At 48.5% G+C, this 16138-nt stretch overlaps 1 protein-coding gene across 8 annotated transcripts in view; it reads right to left on the reverse strand.

The window, feature by feature from the left end:
- ZNF644 (zinc finger protein 644) overlaps positions 1–16138 on the reverse strand; it is a 580031-nt gene that overhangs the window by 452849 nt on the left and 111044 nt on the right. For 4 of the 8 annotated variants that reach the window (XM_085602161.1, XM_085602154.1, XM_085602156.1 and 1 more), the window contains exon 3: positions 14856–14915. The exons of the other annotated variants lie outside the window; for them this stretch is intronic. The gene's annotated coding sequence lies outside the window, so the exon portion shown is untranslated. The remainder of the gene's footprint in view (positions 1–14855; positions 14916–16138) is intronic. 8 annotated transcript variants of the gene reach the window in all.

The raw sequence follows: 16138 nt of genomic DNA on the forward strand, positions 1-16138 counted from the left end.
AAAAAGCTAACAGACCTAGCATGAGCAGAACACCCATCCAAGGCATCGGAATCATATCTTGAATGTGCTGGATTCTCTGTGGAGGAGGGTAGGCTCAGAACACATCTTTCTGCAGCAGGACTGTCACCATCTGCTGCAGTAACTGAAGGTTGTCTTCCAGATGAAGAGACTACTGGGAAGGCTTAGGGGAATGAAGAGAATTGCTGCTGGAACAGTAGGGTGCACCTCTTTTCTAAAATATGCAGGACCCAATGATTTAATGTATGGTCCTCCAGACCTTCAGAAATGATGTTCAGAGTCATTGCCGAGACTCGATCCAAGTTCCCCAGATTCGAGGTCGACCGCCCTAGCCGTTAGGCCAACTCCTCTCCCCTAAATAATTATTGTGGTGGGTCAGGTTTACAGGTCTGTAAACACTGTTAAATTGGCAGAAAGTATAGTGGTGGACAGCGTGAACCTAAGGGAGCATCCCATGGTAAGCAAGATGTTAAGGGGCGTTTGGCTTTCAAGACCACAAGGGGTCACTTTTCCACTATCAGGTAAACTTAAACACCAGGGTGATATCATACCCAGCTCTTCAGAATTCCCTAAACTATGCATTGTGCAGAGTATCAAATCATAAGCCTCTTCATCTGGGGTACCAAGAACTACCGATATCTATCAGAAAGCAGTTTAAGGTAGTTTCCTCATCTATTATTGTGTGCTAGGCAACGCAGAAAACGGAAAGCTGTCTGGCCCGGATGGTGCTCTGGGCGTCGTCCGGGGCAAGCAGCAAGAGAGGCCTGACTGGCAGCTTCTCCGTGGAGACAGTGTTGTCTAGGGGGCCTTGGACGGCTGTGGGGCCTCAGCCCCACATGGACATGGTGGAGTACGAGGCTGGTGGGGGCAGAGGATGAGCTCCGCAGATGGTCTAATGAAAGCAGCAGCAGACAGCACTGAGATTTTGCCGATGGCCCCCTGAGGACTTAGACCTCCCACAGAATTATATGATGTTGTAAGCCTCTATGTTGTGACACTGAAGAGAGGGTGTCTCTTTGGGCGCAGTGGCCGTTGGAGAATGGTAACTGTAGGTTTATTACTCCCATATGCCCCCAAGAAGAACTCGGTCCGTGACGTCCTCTTGGCCAATCCTGATAGGCCCCAGTCAGAAACCGTGACCCCTGAGGGTCTCTGGATCCTCTCGCTCATTCCCCTCTGATCAATATGGCCTGACCATATAGGACCTGCTGGAGTGCTTTTGCACTTTCAAGGTTGAGCTCCAGAAGGTACTCCTGGAGGACTTTGACAAAAACCTTGCAGATCAGCGCTGAGATCTAGTCCAGAATCACGGAGCTCCGATCTGATGTTGACTCAGTGGGCCAGAGAATCTGGAGGAGGGTCAGGCTGCAACACTGTCCAGGGATGACACTATGAAAGAACAACTAATGGGAGCCCTTGACAAATTGGAGGAGATTTGTTTGAGGAGAGAAACCTTGAGGCTCTGTGGCATATGTGAGAAGTCATAGACTCTAATCTTGGGGCATTTGTTGTCACCTGTAAATTTGAATGTAGAGGATGCACCTCTCTGGCACTAGGAGACGTACCCAGTAACAGAGTCCCAGAGATGTGCAGGTCAATTTTCATTGATACTCCGAAAAAAAAGGAAGGCTTGAGAAGGGCCAAGGGAATTGGCAAGGTTTGCTTTCAGGACTACTCCTGCACAATCTATCACACTGTTGTCCAAATAACTTATCAACAGTGAACAGAGTTAAAAAAACCAATCACTAAGAAACTCTATTACAATGCCATTAAATACAGTTGGTTAAGCAGTAAATTATGGCGCTGACACATTGTTGCTTACAGAGTACCTTCTGTTTAGATCACAGTTTACATTGTTGGATTAGGGTGGGTGTATGATTGGTAATTTTTTTACTGGGCTTTTGTAATGCATTCAATTCACAGGGGTTATTGCTTAGTATGGATTTTAATTTTTAGTCATGGGTGAAATGCGTTTATGTTTTCATTAATTATTTACGATACACTTTCTGCATGGGTTTTCAATCACATTATGCACTGCACATTTTTATTAGTATTCATGGGATAATGTGCAGTATTCATTGAACCAGCCCAAATGAGGGTCTGACAACTGACGTTTTGAAGTATGTGGTCAGTGATGGTTGCTGATGTGACTTTCTTTACATTTCTAGTTAACCCCCGACGAAGTGCCTCTGCCCAAAATGCATTAGGGTTATTCCATCAGGCTATGTATGACGAACTGTGAATTTCTACATGTTGAAAAAAAAACGCCTGGATTTGAATCTCATAATTTTGAAAATAGGAATCATGACGCTGCTGCTGTTTCAATATTGAAAGCATCGAAGAACGCAAAAGAATGGATTAAATTTGGATAAACTGGATTAGTGTCCGCTGACTACAGTGATTTTTGTTTGTTGCTAAAGTGCATCCAAGACTTGGTGCGCAATGTTGCACCTGTTAGTTATGAAATACAGATTAACATATCTCTTTGGCCTTTTTTCAAACTGGGAGATAAACGTTACACAGTCACAAGCTTTCAGAGAGCGGCAACCCTGGTGGTTAAACTGATGGATGCTGCAACACTGGGAACTCCACAAAAGGAACAAACACCCAGGTCTCCCCAGAAGTGGATGGATTGAGCAGGCTGGAGCTGCCCAGGGCGGTAAACCTCAGTACGACTGAGCCCAGGGTATCAAGAACAGCCTTCGACATAAATGCTCAAGGCACATAAAGAGTCTGTCTCGCATGCCTCAGCCTCATTCCACACCAGCAGGTCAGAGAGGGAAGTGGAACTGGGGCCCCGATACTCGGCACATGGGGGTCTAACTGCTGTGCACAGGTGCGTGATGTTCCTCTTACATATCGCCTCAAGATTATACACTTCAGATTTCTATACCAGCTCTATATTACCCCCGAAAGGCTAGCTAAATCCGCCGGTCATGCTGCGGTGCCATGTAAGTAGTGTGGGGGAGTTAATGTGGGTTTTTGCATATTGCATGAAGCTGCACTAAGATGTCAGAGTATTGGTCCTGAGTGTTTGGCATAGTGAGTGACATGGTGGGTCATGCTGTGTCCCCCTCTCGCCTTATGTTGCTATATTGACCACTACTATACACTCTCCCAAAAGACTGTAGCAGTTTGTAGCGATGGACCCCTTACTAGCCAAGAGGACAGTGGCTATACACTGAATGCACAAAAAAGTGCCCAGGCATGATCCCTAGATATGGGACATGATATACTGTAGAGAGCAAGCAGAAATACATGCTCAGGAACGACACCCTGCATCTCTAACTAAAGATTTTTGGAAACCACTTTGGACCTACCACCTACAGCAGACTGGCTCGGATGCCTCATCCAAGAACAGCGTCGTTCTCATTGGCCTCCCAGACACCAAAATACCTTCTAATGTAACATTCTTCTGTTATATTGCTGAAATAGCGCTCTATCGTGCTACTTGATGCCTGTCACAGATATACTAAACCTGATGGTTTCATTCATAGTTGTATATGGTTATCTAGCTACAATCTTATTCAATACGGTGTGTGATGTATCCACTGAAACTGTATTTCTACTAACTAAAACTAAAATAAAAATTGAAAAAATAAAATAAATGTTCAAGGCACATGGAGGACATTTATGTTGTTGGACAGTGAGCAGTAAAGTATAATTTGGGGTTAGAGGATGGAGAAGCCTGGGGGAAGACAGCTTGTGAGCCGATGGAGCCCAGGAGATAGGGACTGGCCCCTGTCTTAAGCGTTCTGGACAGCGAGAACACACCCATTCAAATGAAAGTGTTTTGGAATCGGGAAATGGCTTCAGCTTTTTGGGGTCACCCAGAGGACCAAAGAAAGATTTTGACAAGTCAGAGAGGTTTGGAACAGCTGCCGCCTAAAGGCTCAAAACGTGAGGAATATACACCGGCAGTGGAATTGTGACTTTAAAGCAGCAATGCAGGGGGTCGCTTTTGAGTTAGCTTACGAAGAGGTAAATTGATGTGGAGTGGAGGTGGGGCCCTCCCTCCTGGTATGCTGGATGGACCTGGAAGGGATGAGTATTGCCTGGGGACCTACGGGCGTGTTGCGGGGGCTCCTTGGTTGGTGGAGAGCAAGTTGATCTTAGTCCTCGCACGCCGACCCTACAGATCGGTCACTTAACCCTCCGTTTTTACAGGAATCTACTTGTTCAGATGAGTTTGTTCTTGCCATCTTTCGTTTGGTTACTGTATTAGAGTACAAGGAAAGTGGGGGGTGAAGCTCCACCACATTGGGAGTTAGGTCATCTTCAGTCAGCATACACTTGTATTAGATCTCAGGCCTTAATCTTTAAGCTACACTTGGTTCGTTTGGAGCTAGGACTCATGCGATGCCCCGGCACCAGGCTCCTTCGCCCCTCCTTTTTGCAAGACTCTACTATTAGGGAGGAAATAGGCCACCAGATACACAAATATTATTTTCTTAATGAAGAAAGGGACGCCCCCATGAATGGTGTCTGGGATGTATTTAAGGCTGTTTTTAGACCTGGCATTTCTTGGCGTGGTTACCCCTGAGTTTTTGCCTCTACCTCCTCTATTTTTGATGCTGTGATGGATTTAGTTTTGCTGGCTTAGATGCTTTGGGCACTTTGCCACTGCTGATTAGTGTCAAATTGCAAGTGCTCCCTGTATAAAGTGTTATGGTAATTGATTGTCCATAATTGGCATATTTGTCTTATTAGTAAAGTGCACTATGTGTGACAGGGCTGGTAATGCAAATGCCACTAGTGGGCCTGCAGCACTAATTGCGCCACCCACACGAGTAGCCCTAAAAAGATTTCTGGCCTGCCACTGCAGTGCATGCGCGCAGTGTGTTAACTGCCTTGTTGTCCTGACAAGTGCACCCACTTGCCAGGCCTTACCCTTCCCTTTTTATGCACATCAGACACCCCTATAGTAGGCCCAAGGTACCCCCCTGGGCAGGGTGCAGTGTATGTGAAAGGTAGGACATGTACTGAGGTGTGTACCATGTGCTGACCATGAAATACTGCCAAAGTTGTTTTTCACTGATGCAAGGCCAAGGCCATCTTGCCCAGAGGAATGGCGAATGCTGAGGGACATGTTTCCAGCATATCTTCCCATAGGCATAAGATAAAGAGATGGAGTTTAGTGTGCCTGAACTCAGAATTTAATAACATATTTTTGTGAAGATGGTTTTTGATTTGTGTGTTTAGAAACCACACTTTGAGAAGTGGCTGTTTTTTTGTCCTAACCATCCTGCATGCATCTGCCTGGTTGTGTATTGACTGTCTGGGTTTGGATGAGACCGGGTCTGGGAAGTATACTGACACCAGGGAGGAGTTGGTGAGATAGCAACAGGCTGGCCTGCATTTGGTGTGGTGGGAGGAGTAGCCCCTTTGATGCGAAGAGGGCTGTACTGCTGCCACAAAAGAATGGCTCCACCTCCTGCGGAGTGTCTGAGGCCCAGACTCTGACTATCAAAGAAAGAAGGCGTGCACTGTCAGAAAGACACCCAGGTCTGGTTTGGACCGGGCTCAGAGCCCACTGAACACAAAGACTTCCAAGGCATTTAGGGGTATAAATGTGAGAGCTGAAACCCCTGAACTCAAGCCTAAACAAGCATTAAAAATGCAATAGGTCTCGACTTTCATTGAGTTAAAGCCATATGCTTTGCTATACAATACCATTAGCAAAGCAAATGGCTTTAACTTAATCAAAGGCAAGACCTATTGCATTTTCAATGCTTGTTCTCTCAGGCTTTTGGTCCCATACATGTAGCCTTTACAGCGATATATGGACTCAAGGTGCACAGACTGCACAGCCATCATAGCAGCCTGCAGATGGCAGCAGCAACTAGCTCGATTCACATGCATAGGGCATACTTTTCCTCTTCCTTACTGTATGTGGGTATGCATGGGGTCCTTACTGTATGTGGATATGCACGTGGTGAGCATGGCAACCGAGAGTGGCAGCAAACCCTAGGCTTCATCCTCCTGATTAGTTGGGACCAACTTACAGGATTAGTGGTCAGGCACATTGTTAGGCCCAAACATGAACAGAGTTGCCGGTCTCCGTAGAGTTCCGCGCCTGACAAACAAGTTACTTACCTTCGGGAACGATATATCCGAAAGAAACATTAGTTAGTTAGATTCCTCACCTTACAATATCCCCAGGTGTTAGGCTGGATCCGGAAAGATTTTTTGTCAGCAATACCCTTGCGCGTCGCTAGGCGTCGTTTGCGGCTCCGTGTCCGTCGTCGGCGTCGTGCGCCGGGATGACGTCGGAGTACTTAGACGCCGCCCTCGCGCGCTGCCGTCAGTTCTTGTACACAGCTTTCCGCGCCAGGAACGCAGAGCCATGCAAGAGACCGACACTGGTGCCAAAAAAGTCTAGGGCCCTGAAAGGGATAACCTCAACCCTTGATATCAGTTCGCAGAACGGGGAGGATGGGTGGGTCGGTGAGGAATCTAACTAACTAATGTTTCTTACGATATATCGTTATCGAAGGTAAGTAACTTGTTCATCTGAAAGAAACACAATAGTTCGATTCCTCACCTTAGAATAGATACCCCAGCAGTCGTTTCGGGGGATCGATCGACAGACTGAGTAGCTCGGGATACCAGAATCTTCGTGCCCAATCCGGAGCCACCAAGATGACTTGGGCTCAGTCGCGCTTGATCTTCTTCAGCACTCTGGGCAGAAGTGGTATAGGTGGAAAGGCGTACACCAGACCACAACTCCACTCGCGACGAAAGGCGTCCCCGAGCGAGTGCCGCCTTGGAAACTCCAACGCACAGAACTGCTGACATTGCGCGTTCTCTTCGGTGGCGAATAGATCTAACCAAGGCTCTCCCCACTGCCGAAAGTGGCCGTGCGCCACGTCCGATTTCAGACCCCATTCGTGATCCATCAAGCACCGGCGGCTGAGTTAGTCTGCTCTGGCGTTCAGAGAGCCTGCCAGATGCTGAACCACCAGGGTGATGCCCTGATGTTCCAGCCATGTCCAGAGGCGCAGAGCCTCCTGACAAAGGGTCCACGACCCCACCCCGCCTTGTTTGTTGCAATACCACATGGCGGTGGTGTTGTCTGTGAACACCTGCACTACACTTCCCCGGACAGAGGGAAGGAATGCCTTCAGTGTAAGCCGGATCGCCCTCAGCTCCAGAAGGTGGATATGGAGCCGGGACTCCGTCGGAGACCAGAGGCCTCTGATCTCCGCCTCTCCCATGTGGCCTCCCCATCCTAGGAGGGACGCATCCGTCACCACTACGTGCTCCGGTTGGGGTAGGGAGAGGAATCTGCCACTGACTCAATCGTGATCCGTGAGCCACCACTGCAAGTGACTCGCAGTGCCCTCTGAGATCAGGACGTGGTCGGACAGGTTGCCCCAATGCTGGGCCCACTGAAACTTCAGGTCCCACTGCAGAGCCCACATTCGCCACCTGGCGTGATGCACCAACAGGATGCAGGAGGCAATCAGACCCAGAAGCCGCAGCACCAACCTGACCGAAACACGGGATAGAGGCCGAAAGATGGGAATCGGAGCCTGAATATCCCGAACCCGCTGTTCCGGAGGATAGGCACGGAACTGCGTCGAGTCCAGAACCGCTCCGATGAAGAGGAGCTGCTGGGAGGGACTCAGATGCGACTTTGGCACATTGATGGAGAACCCCAGCGAATGCAAGAGGTCTGCCGTAGTCTGGAGGTGGGAGACGACTGCCTGGGGCGAGCCCGCCTTCCCAGTCGTCGAGATAGGGGGAAGACTGAAACCCCTGATCTGCGCAGATAAGTTGCAACCACCGCCATCACTTACGTGAACACCCGAGGGGCACTGGTGAGGCCGAAGGGGAGCACGGTAAACTGAAAATGCTCCTGGCCCACCGTGAATCGCAGGTAAGGCCGGTGGGTCAGCAGGACGGGGATGTGAAAGTATGCGTCCTGCAAGTCCAACGCTACCATCCAGTCTCCAGGGTCTAGGGCAGTCAGAACATGAGCTACAGTGAGCATCCCTAACTTCTCCTTCTGGAGAAAGGTGTTGACGCTCCTGAGGTCCAAGATAGGGCGTAGGCCCCCTTTGCCCTTCTTGGGAACCAGAAAGTAGTGGGAATAACAACCACGACCTACTTCTGGACCAGGAACGCGCTCAATGACCCCCTTGGCCAAGAGGGCCGTACTTCCTCCTGCAGAAGTTGCAAGTGATCCCCCGAAATTCGGTGGCACTGCGGTGGCATGGCTGGAGGGGTTGCCTCGAAGGGAAGGGAGTAGCCCTTTCGGACGATTTGCAGCACCCACCTGTCCGACGTGATGGAACGCCAGTGGAGCAGGTGATGGCGAAACCTGCCTCCCACTGGCGTGGAATGGGTCTGAAAGCACGGACTAGGAGGGCTTTGAGGCAGATGCTGCTGGGGTAGATGTGGACGGACCGGCACGTTGACCCGCTGTACCGCCTAGGCGGAATCCGCGACCGCGTGGAGGTTGGTTCTGCGGCCTGTGGCTAGGCGGACGTGAGGGGGCGCCCCTTGCTTGGCCACGAAAGGGGCAAAAAGCGGAAGTTTGCGGGCGCGGGCCGAGATGCCCAAGGACTTGGCCGTAGCCCTGGAGTCCTTAAAGGCGACTGCCATCGAAGGACATGTCCATGAGGGTGCTCTTGACATCCCCAGAAAAACTCGTGAACCGCAGCAAGGCATGGCGACAAAGCGCCACCATGGTAGACATTGCCCTACCCAGCGAGTCCGTAGTGTCCAGTCCACATCGGATGGCATGCCGCGCTGCATCCCGCACCTCGGCAAGAGCCTGGGCGAGCAGTGTCCGGGCCTCCTCCAGACACTGGGGCAGCACGTCCTCCACCATATCCCACAGGGAGTGGGAGTAACGGTCCAAAAGGCAGACGGTGTTGATAGACCGCAACCCCAAACAGAAAGGAGAACAGCTTCTTCTCAAACTGCTCAAGCCTTTTGGATTCCCGATCCGGGGGAGCGGACGGGAAGGAGGTCTGGGAAGTAGAGGCCTGGATAACCAGGCTCTCGGGCGTGGGGTGTTGGGACAGAAAACTGGGGTCGCCCGGTGCAGGGCGGTGGCGCCGGGCCACTTTCCGGTCCACAGGAGGAACTGTGGAGGGCTTGGACCAGGTGCCCTTCAGAACGTCACCGAGTGCCTCATTGAACTGCAGCAGAGGCTCCGAGGAGCTTGCGGACGGTTGAAGCACTTCTGCGAGGAGGTTCGTCCTCACGGCCACAGCAGGTAGCTCCAGCCCATGGGCTTCGGCCCCCTTGTGCAGCACCACAGAAAATGCGGCACCTTCCTCGAAGCCACTTTCGGAGGAGAGATGAAGCCAGTGTCAGGGGAGGTATCAAGGCCACTGGTATCCCCCAGCTCATCTGCCCTGCCCAGTCCTGTGATAACTGGCCCTGTAGGGCCAGAGGGTCCTCAGACCCCTCCCAGTCGTCACCGTCATCCGATTCCTGGTAGATGGGTGGCATGATCAGAGCCGGGCAGAAGATGAAATTGCCACCCATCGGCGTCGGACGCGGGACAGAACCTGGGAACGGCGTCGTCGGAAGGCGGCGCCGGAGGTAGTACCGGAGTCTGCGCCGGCTGAGGGGTCTTAAGGTCGACCGGCACCGACTGAGATCCAGGCCTGGATCCCACGGGGACCTGCGGCGTCGGGACCCAAGTCGGCGACGGCGCCGGGGCTGCCGACTCGCTGGGCCTCCCAGTCGAGCCCACGGGGCCTGAAGGCGTGCCGGCAGGCGTCAACGGCAGAGCCAGGTCCCTCATGGCTGAGAGAAAGGCACTGACCTCCGCCGGAGTCGCGTCGGTCCCAGGGACCGGCGGGTATGGGGACGGACGCAACTCCTGCGGCTCAGACGGAGCCGCGTGGGTGGTACCACCCGAACCCTCAGCCGAGTCGCGCAACCAGCAAGGTGAGTCCGAAGAAGCGATGTCGCCTCTTGGACTTCTTACTATGCTTCGACTTACCCGAAGACTTGGAACCAGATGAGTGGTGGTGATGACTGCGGCTCCGCGACCGGTCCCTTGACCTCGTTCTCCACCGGGACTGTGAGCGACGCGGAGCCGACTGCCTGAACTCCAGTAGCTTGCGGGACCGCTCCCGCCTAGCCTTCGAAGTCAGGGCCCGGCAGTCGAGGCTCGACGCGGAATCGTTGTCGGCCCCAAGGCAGTAGAGGCACCGGCGGTGGTGGTCCTTAACCGACATCAGTCGGCTCAGGAGTCACAGGGTTTGAAACCAGGCATCTTACCGGCACCAGAGTTGAGTCGACAGAATAGACCAAAAGTTTAGTCAAAAAATTACTAAAAGGGTATGCTCTTCCTGGATCGGCGCTGTCTGGTGTGGAAAAAAGAAGAACGGAAGTCAGCGCGCGAGGGCGGCGTCTAAGTACTCCGACAACGTCAAGCGACGCGCAAGGGTATTGCTGACGAAAAAACTTTCCGGATCCAGCCCAACGCCTGGGGATATTCTAAGGTGAGGAATCTAACTAACGTGTTTCTTTCAGATCCTGCTCACACAGGCATTTCTTTGGATTACAGCACAGAATGGAAGTCGGGAAGTGAAAGACACACTGATGGGCAGAAAGGGGAGATAAAGTGTCTGCATTCAGAAAGAGGAAGGAAGAATATATATATATATATATATATATATATATATATATATATATATATATATATATATATATATATGCGCTCCAAGGTGCCCACAAGTCAAGGACGCACTCCGCAGTAGTTTCGAATCGGGCAAGGACCACTTCACAGCCCGATGTGACTTCAGCCATCCAGTTAAATTGATGTTAGCCTGACGCATTTCTGAGCCGCCGCTCGTCTTCAGAGGCTTTTAACTGAGTTTGTGCTTTGGACACTCCCACACAATTAACATAATTGACGTCCTCAGATGGACGGATAAGATGACTTTCACCACAATGTATTGTGGGACTTGCAGTCCGTGGCTATTAAGGATGGAGACCGGCGCACGTATCCATCAATGCGACTGCCTCTGAGGAAGAGAAACACATTCTCGAAACGCGTCAGGCGATTCGCGTTATGGCTGTCGGATGAAAACCGCCAACAGGAGCCTGCTTGTACCCCTGATTAAAGGCTTGCCACCTTCAGTTTGTGTCTCGAGTGCTGCTCAATGCGTGGGTAGGCAACTGGAGCTTTGATATTTGACGGCGGCCCGGCCGTCGAGCTTGCACCACCCCGTCAAGATTAGGGGGCCACGCGGCAGGACATTTGTCGAGCCGCACAGTGGAGCACAAACTGGGGATTGAAAGTGGACGCTGTTGGTGGTGGCCCATCTGAGGGCTTCAAAATGGACAGAAATTAGTGCACCATCTGTGGTTTTATTCACCGGGACTTCGAAATCCATAATGCCTCGGGACATTTGACCGGCCCATTTGGGGGCGTGATATGGCTATTAAGGATGGAGACCGGCGCACGTATCCATCAATGCGACTGCCTCTGAGGAAGAGAAACACATTCTCGAAACGCGTCAGGCGATTTGCGTTATGGCTGTCTGATGAAAATCGCCAACAGGAGCCTGCTTGTACCCCTGATTAAAGGCTTGCCACCTTCAGTTTGTGTCTCGAGTGCTGCTCAATACGTGGGTAGGCAACTGGAGCTTTGACATATACATATATATATATATATATATATATATATATATATATATACACACACACATTATATATATATATATATATATATATACATTACGGTTTTGGAAGGGATTCGAAGTGGGTGACCCCCGCCTCGATCGTGCTGGAGGAAAGGCTTTGGCTGCAGTTACCGAAAAGTACGGAGCACTGAGCATGACATTAATTGCATTTGACAGTGTAAAGATAATACCCCACTATGTACAATGCCAGCACAAACGTTAACTTACAATTTGAAGGCAGATGGTGGTTATCAAATCCCCTGCAGTACAGGCTGAAAGAAAGGCATTATGGGACTTGATGTGTATCAAACTGTCACGTGACTTTGTAATGAAAAGGCGCGCACGATTTCATTTGAGATTTACATACTCCAACCTGTGAGCAAGGCGAAAGGTCGCTGAAACGCGTAAGGAGACGGAGTTTTAAATGCGTTGCTGTACCTACAATTTAATCCTTAACTCCGGTATTGAGCCTCACCCGTTGTCTGTGATGTTGTATCAGTAAGATGGGTCTCTTCGGGACCATTGATGTGAGGCTGCCCTGAAGGGTCTGGGGCTCCTGTGCCTGGAGGTCTTGTGTGTGAATATTGAATCTGGAGCTCGACCCACTCACCGCCGGGAGCCTAACCTAGGCAAGCCAATGGTGCAAATCTACGGCGGTTTTGGAAGGGATTCGAAGTGGGTGACCCCCGCCTCGATCGTGCTGGAGGAAAGGCTTTGGCGGCAGTTACCGAAAAGTACGGAGCACTGAGCATGACATTAATTGCATTTGACAGTGTAAAGATAATACCCCACTATGTACAATGCCAGCACAAACGTTAACTTACAATTTGAAGGCAGATGGTGGTTATCAAATCCCCTGCAGTACAGGCTGAAAGAAAGGCATTATGGGACTTGATGTGTATCAAACTGTCACGTGACTTTGTAATGAAAAGGCGCGCACGATTTCATTTGGGATTTACATACTCCAACCTGTGAGCAAGGCGAAAGGTCGCTGAAACGCGTAAGGAGACGGAGTTTTAAATGCGTTGCTGTACCTACAATTAAATCCTTAACTCCGGTATTGAGCCTCACCCGTTGTCTGTGATGTTGTATCAGTAAGATGGGTCTCTCCGGGACCATTGATGTGAGGCTGCCCTGAAGGGTCTGGGGCTCCTGTGCCTGGAGGTCTTGTGTGTGAATATATATACATACATATATATATATATACATATATACATACATTATATATATATATATATATATACACACACATACATACATATACATATACATACATATACATATATATACATATACATATATATACACATTACCTACTGGCGGTCGCCAGTTGGTAGTTCTAGTTAGGACCACGTTTCCATAGGAAATCCGCAACATTCTATTTTGAATAACTTTTGCGCCGGTCGACGAATCCTTGCGAATTTTTCAAAATAGGTGGGGCGCTACGCTCCGCTCCTACCCTGAAAGTCTCGGGGGGGATACGTCAAGCGGGGGCTGAGATAAAAGGGGGGTCCCAAAACGCGTTTTTCCCATGCATTTTTCCATAGGCCCTTTAGACACAGCTACAGCCCGAACGGCTGAACAGAATTACTTGAAATTTGGCAGAGAGGTAGTCCTCAGGTCAAGGAAGTGCCTTTTGTAGGTTTGGTGTAAATCTGTTCAGTAGATTCTGAGAAAATAGCCTTTAAATCAATATATATATATATCTGAGCCAGCTTACGGTGCGCTTACGGTGCGCTTACCGTACGCGTACGGTGGCGTGCGCGAGCGCGATTCTGATTGGCCCTTAGATCTTAGTAAACATTCGAATCGGTCGAAACCAGGAAGCGGCGGCCGCCATTTTCTCTCTCGCACTCTGAGGGGGGAGCTGATAAACAAATGCCAAAAACATATAAAGGGGCTGTTTAGACAGCGCCCATGCACCCGTGTGCAAATGGTGGCCGAAGGCCACCATTTGTGCATGGCATATAAGAGCACAGCATTTCCCCAAACAATTTCAACAGATTACCTATCACAAGGAAGCGCATAATATGTCCTCCATGTGCGCACGGTGCGCGAAGCGCATCGTGCGTACATGGCCCATCTAGCGTAACGTGGGCACGCGGTGCGCGAAGCGCACCGCGTGCTCACTGTGCGCGCACGGAACGAACTGCGTTAAGTGGGCGCGCACGCCACGAATGGCGTAAAGTAACTTAGCATTTAAAAAACCGTACAAATTCACTGAAAAAACCATAGGTTTCACACACGTTATAGTTAGGAATTAGCATTTAAAAAACCTTGCAAATTCACTGAAAAAACCATAGGTTTCACACATGTTATAGTTAGCGGAAATTTTACTGATAAAAAACCAATGAAATTCCCCCGTTATAGTTAGTGCAGGAAACTATAACTCACGCGACCGCAATCTTCTGCTGATGACATATGTGTCTTTATGAAAAAAAAATATTTCTAATATATGTATAGCTAAAAATTTATGGAAGAAGACATGGGCAAATAAGTGTCTAAATACAGTATTAGCATCAGCAGAGGATTGCGGTCGCGTGAGTTATAGTTTCCTGCACTAACTATAACGGGGGAATTTCATTGGTTTTTTATCAGTAAAATTTCCGCTAACTATAACATGTGTGAAACCTATGGTTTTTTCAGTGAATATACATATACATATATATATATATATACATATATATATATATATATATATATATATACGAAAAAACGGAGCTCACAGGATTCTCCATTCCTGTCTGGGAGCCCGCCCTGCAGAGTTGGAGGCACCCGGTAAAGTGGAGGAAGATGTGCATATTTAATTGAGGGGGCATGACTCGCGCTTTGTCACACCAGCTAAAAAGGACTTCCAAGCTATTTGGTGTGAATACGAGTGAAAGGGATAACGAAGGAGGAGTGGTTCCTCTTTCTGACGGACTTCGTGCTTTCAATTCAAGCAAGTATCCTTTTGCGTGGCAGCGAAGTGCACTATGCAGTTGAAATAATTTTCCTGAAATGCAGTGTGAAAAGAGTGCATATAATTGGACTTTGACTATATTACAATGCTACTAACGCAAAATATGATACGATGTCAAGCCCAGCTTTTAAATTTGAATAAGAATGCATTATGGGAATTGTGGTCAGAACTATGGATCACATGACCACTTGGAGATATAAAGTAAGAATTCAACTCACCTGTGAGCAAGACGCTGTGCGTCAAAACGCGTAAGGTGTTGAGAGTTGTTTGCTGCCACGCTACAGAGAGAAATAAAAGTCTCAGCATGAAATGAGGCAGAAGCTGTGGGCTCAGTTTTTTCGCGTGTTTAAATAACAGGATTCTCTATTCCTGTAATATATATATATATATATTTTCACAGAAAAAAACATAGGTTTCAGGCACGTTATAGTTAGGAATTATCATTTAAAAAACCTCAGAAATTCACTGAAAAAACCATAGGTTTCAGGGGTGTTATAGTTAGCTGGACTTTTCACTTGTACAAAACCATTGAAATTCCCCCGTTATAGTTAGTTCAGCTAACTATAACTCGCGCGTCCGCAATCCACTGCTGATGACGTCACATATTACATCACTCATGAAATGGTCAGTGACATCACTCATGACATCACTGATGACATCTCAAATGACATCACTGATGACATCACTGATGACATCATCCAGTGAATGTGTGTTTTTCTGAAAATTAAATATGTTTTATATATGTATATCTCAAGGTCGATGGAAGAATAAATGGGTATATAAGTGTCTAAATGGATGATTTGTTTCTGAAAAATTGATTGTGTGACTGACTGATTAAGTGTATCATAGTGAATGCATGGCTTAGTGAGTAATGTTTAAATATGTAAATATCTGTATCAGTCTCTCACTTTGTGTATAAGTGGCTGCATGGGTTGGTGAGTAGCTACATGGGTGTCTATATAGGTTATTAGTTGGTTTTTTGAGTATCAGTCTGAGTGTCTGCATGGTTCGGTGGGGGGTATTACGTAGTGCATAGGTGCATGAATGAGTGACTCACTGTTTGTATGTGTTGAAGACAGCATGTGTGCAGGACTGTATGGGTGGATGAGTGTGTGTATAGGTGTGCTAGTGAGTGAATGACTGTCTCAATAGTGTCTTTATGAGTAACTACTTATGTTTTAAACTAGTATATGTGACTATTGGTGTATATAAGTGAGTATATGTGAGAGTGAGAGATTGAAAGAGTTCCTGTATGAATAAGTATGTGTTTCTATAAGTGATTTTTTAAAAGACTAAGTATGTGTAAGTTTCCGTAGAAGTAAGTGTGGTGGTGTGTGTATAACTGTATATGCAAGTAAATGTATGTTTGATTCTTTATTAGCATGAGTGACTATGTGTGTGAGTAACTCTATGGATGAGTGGCATTGTGTAACAGGATGTATAGGTGTATGAGTACATATGATGAGTGAGTACATGTATGAGTGACTGTATAGGACTGTTG

The sequence above is a fragment of the Triturus cristatus genome, chromosome 4_2, assembly GCF_964204655.1.
Source record: "Triturus cristatus chromosome 4_2, aTriCri1.1, whole genome shotgun sequence".
NCBI lineage: Eukaryota > Metazoa > Chordata > Amphibia > Caudata > Salamandridae > Triturus > Triturus cristatus.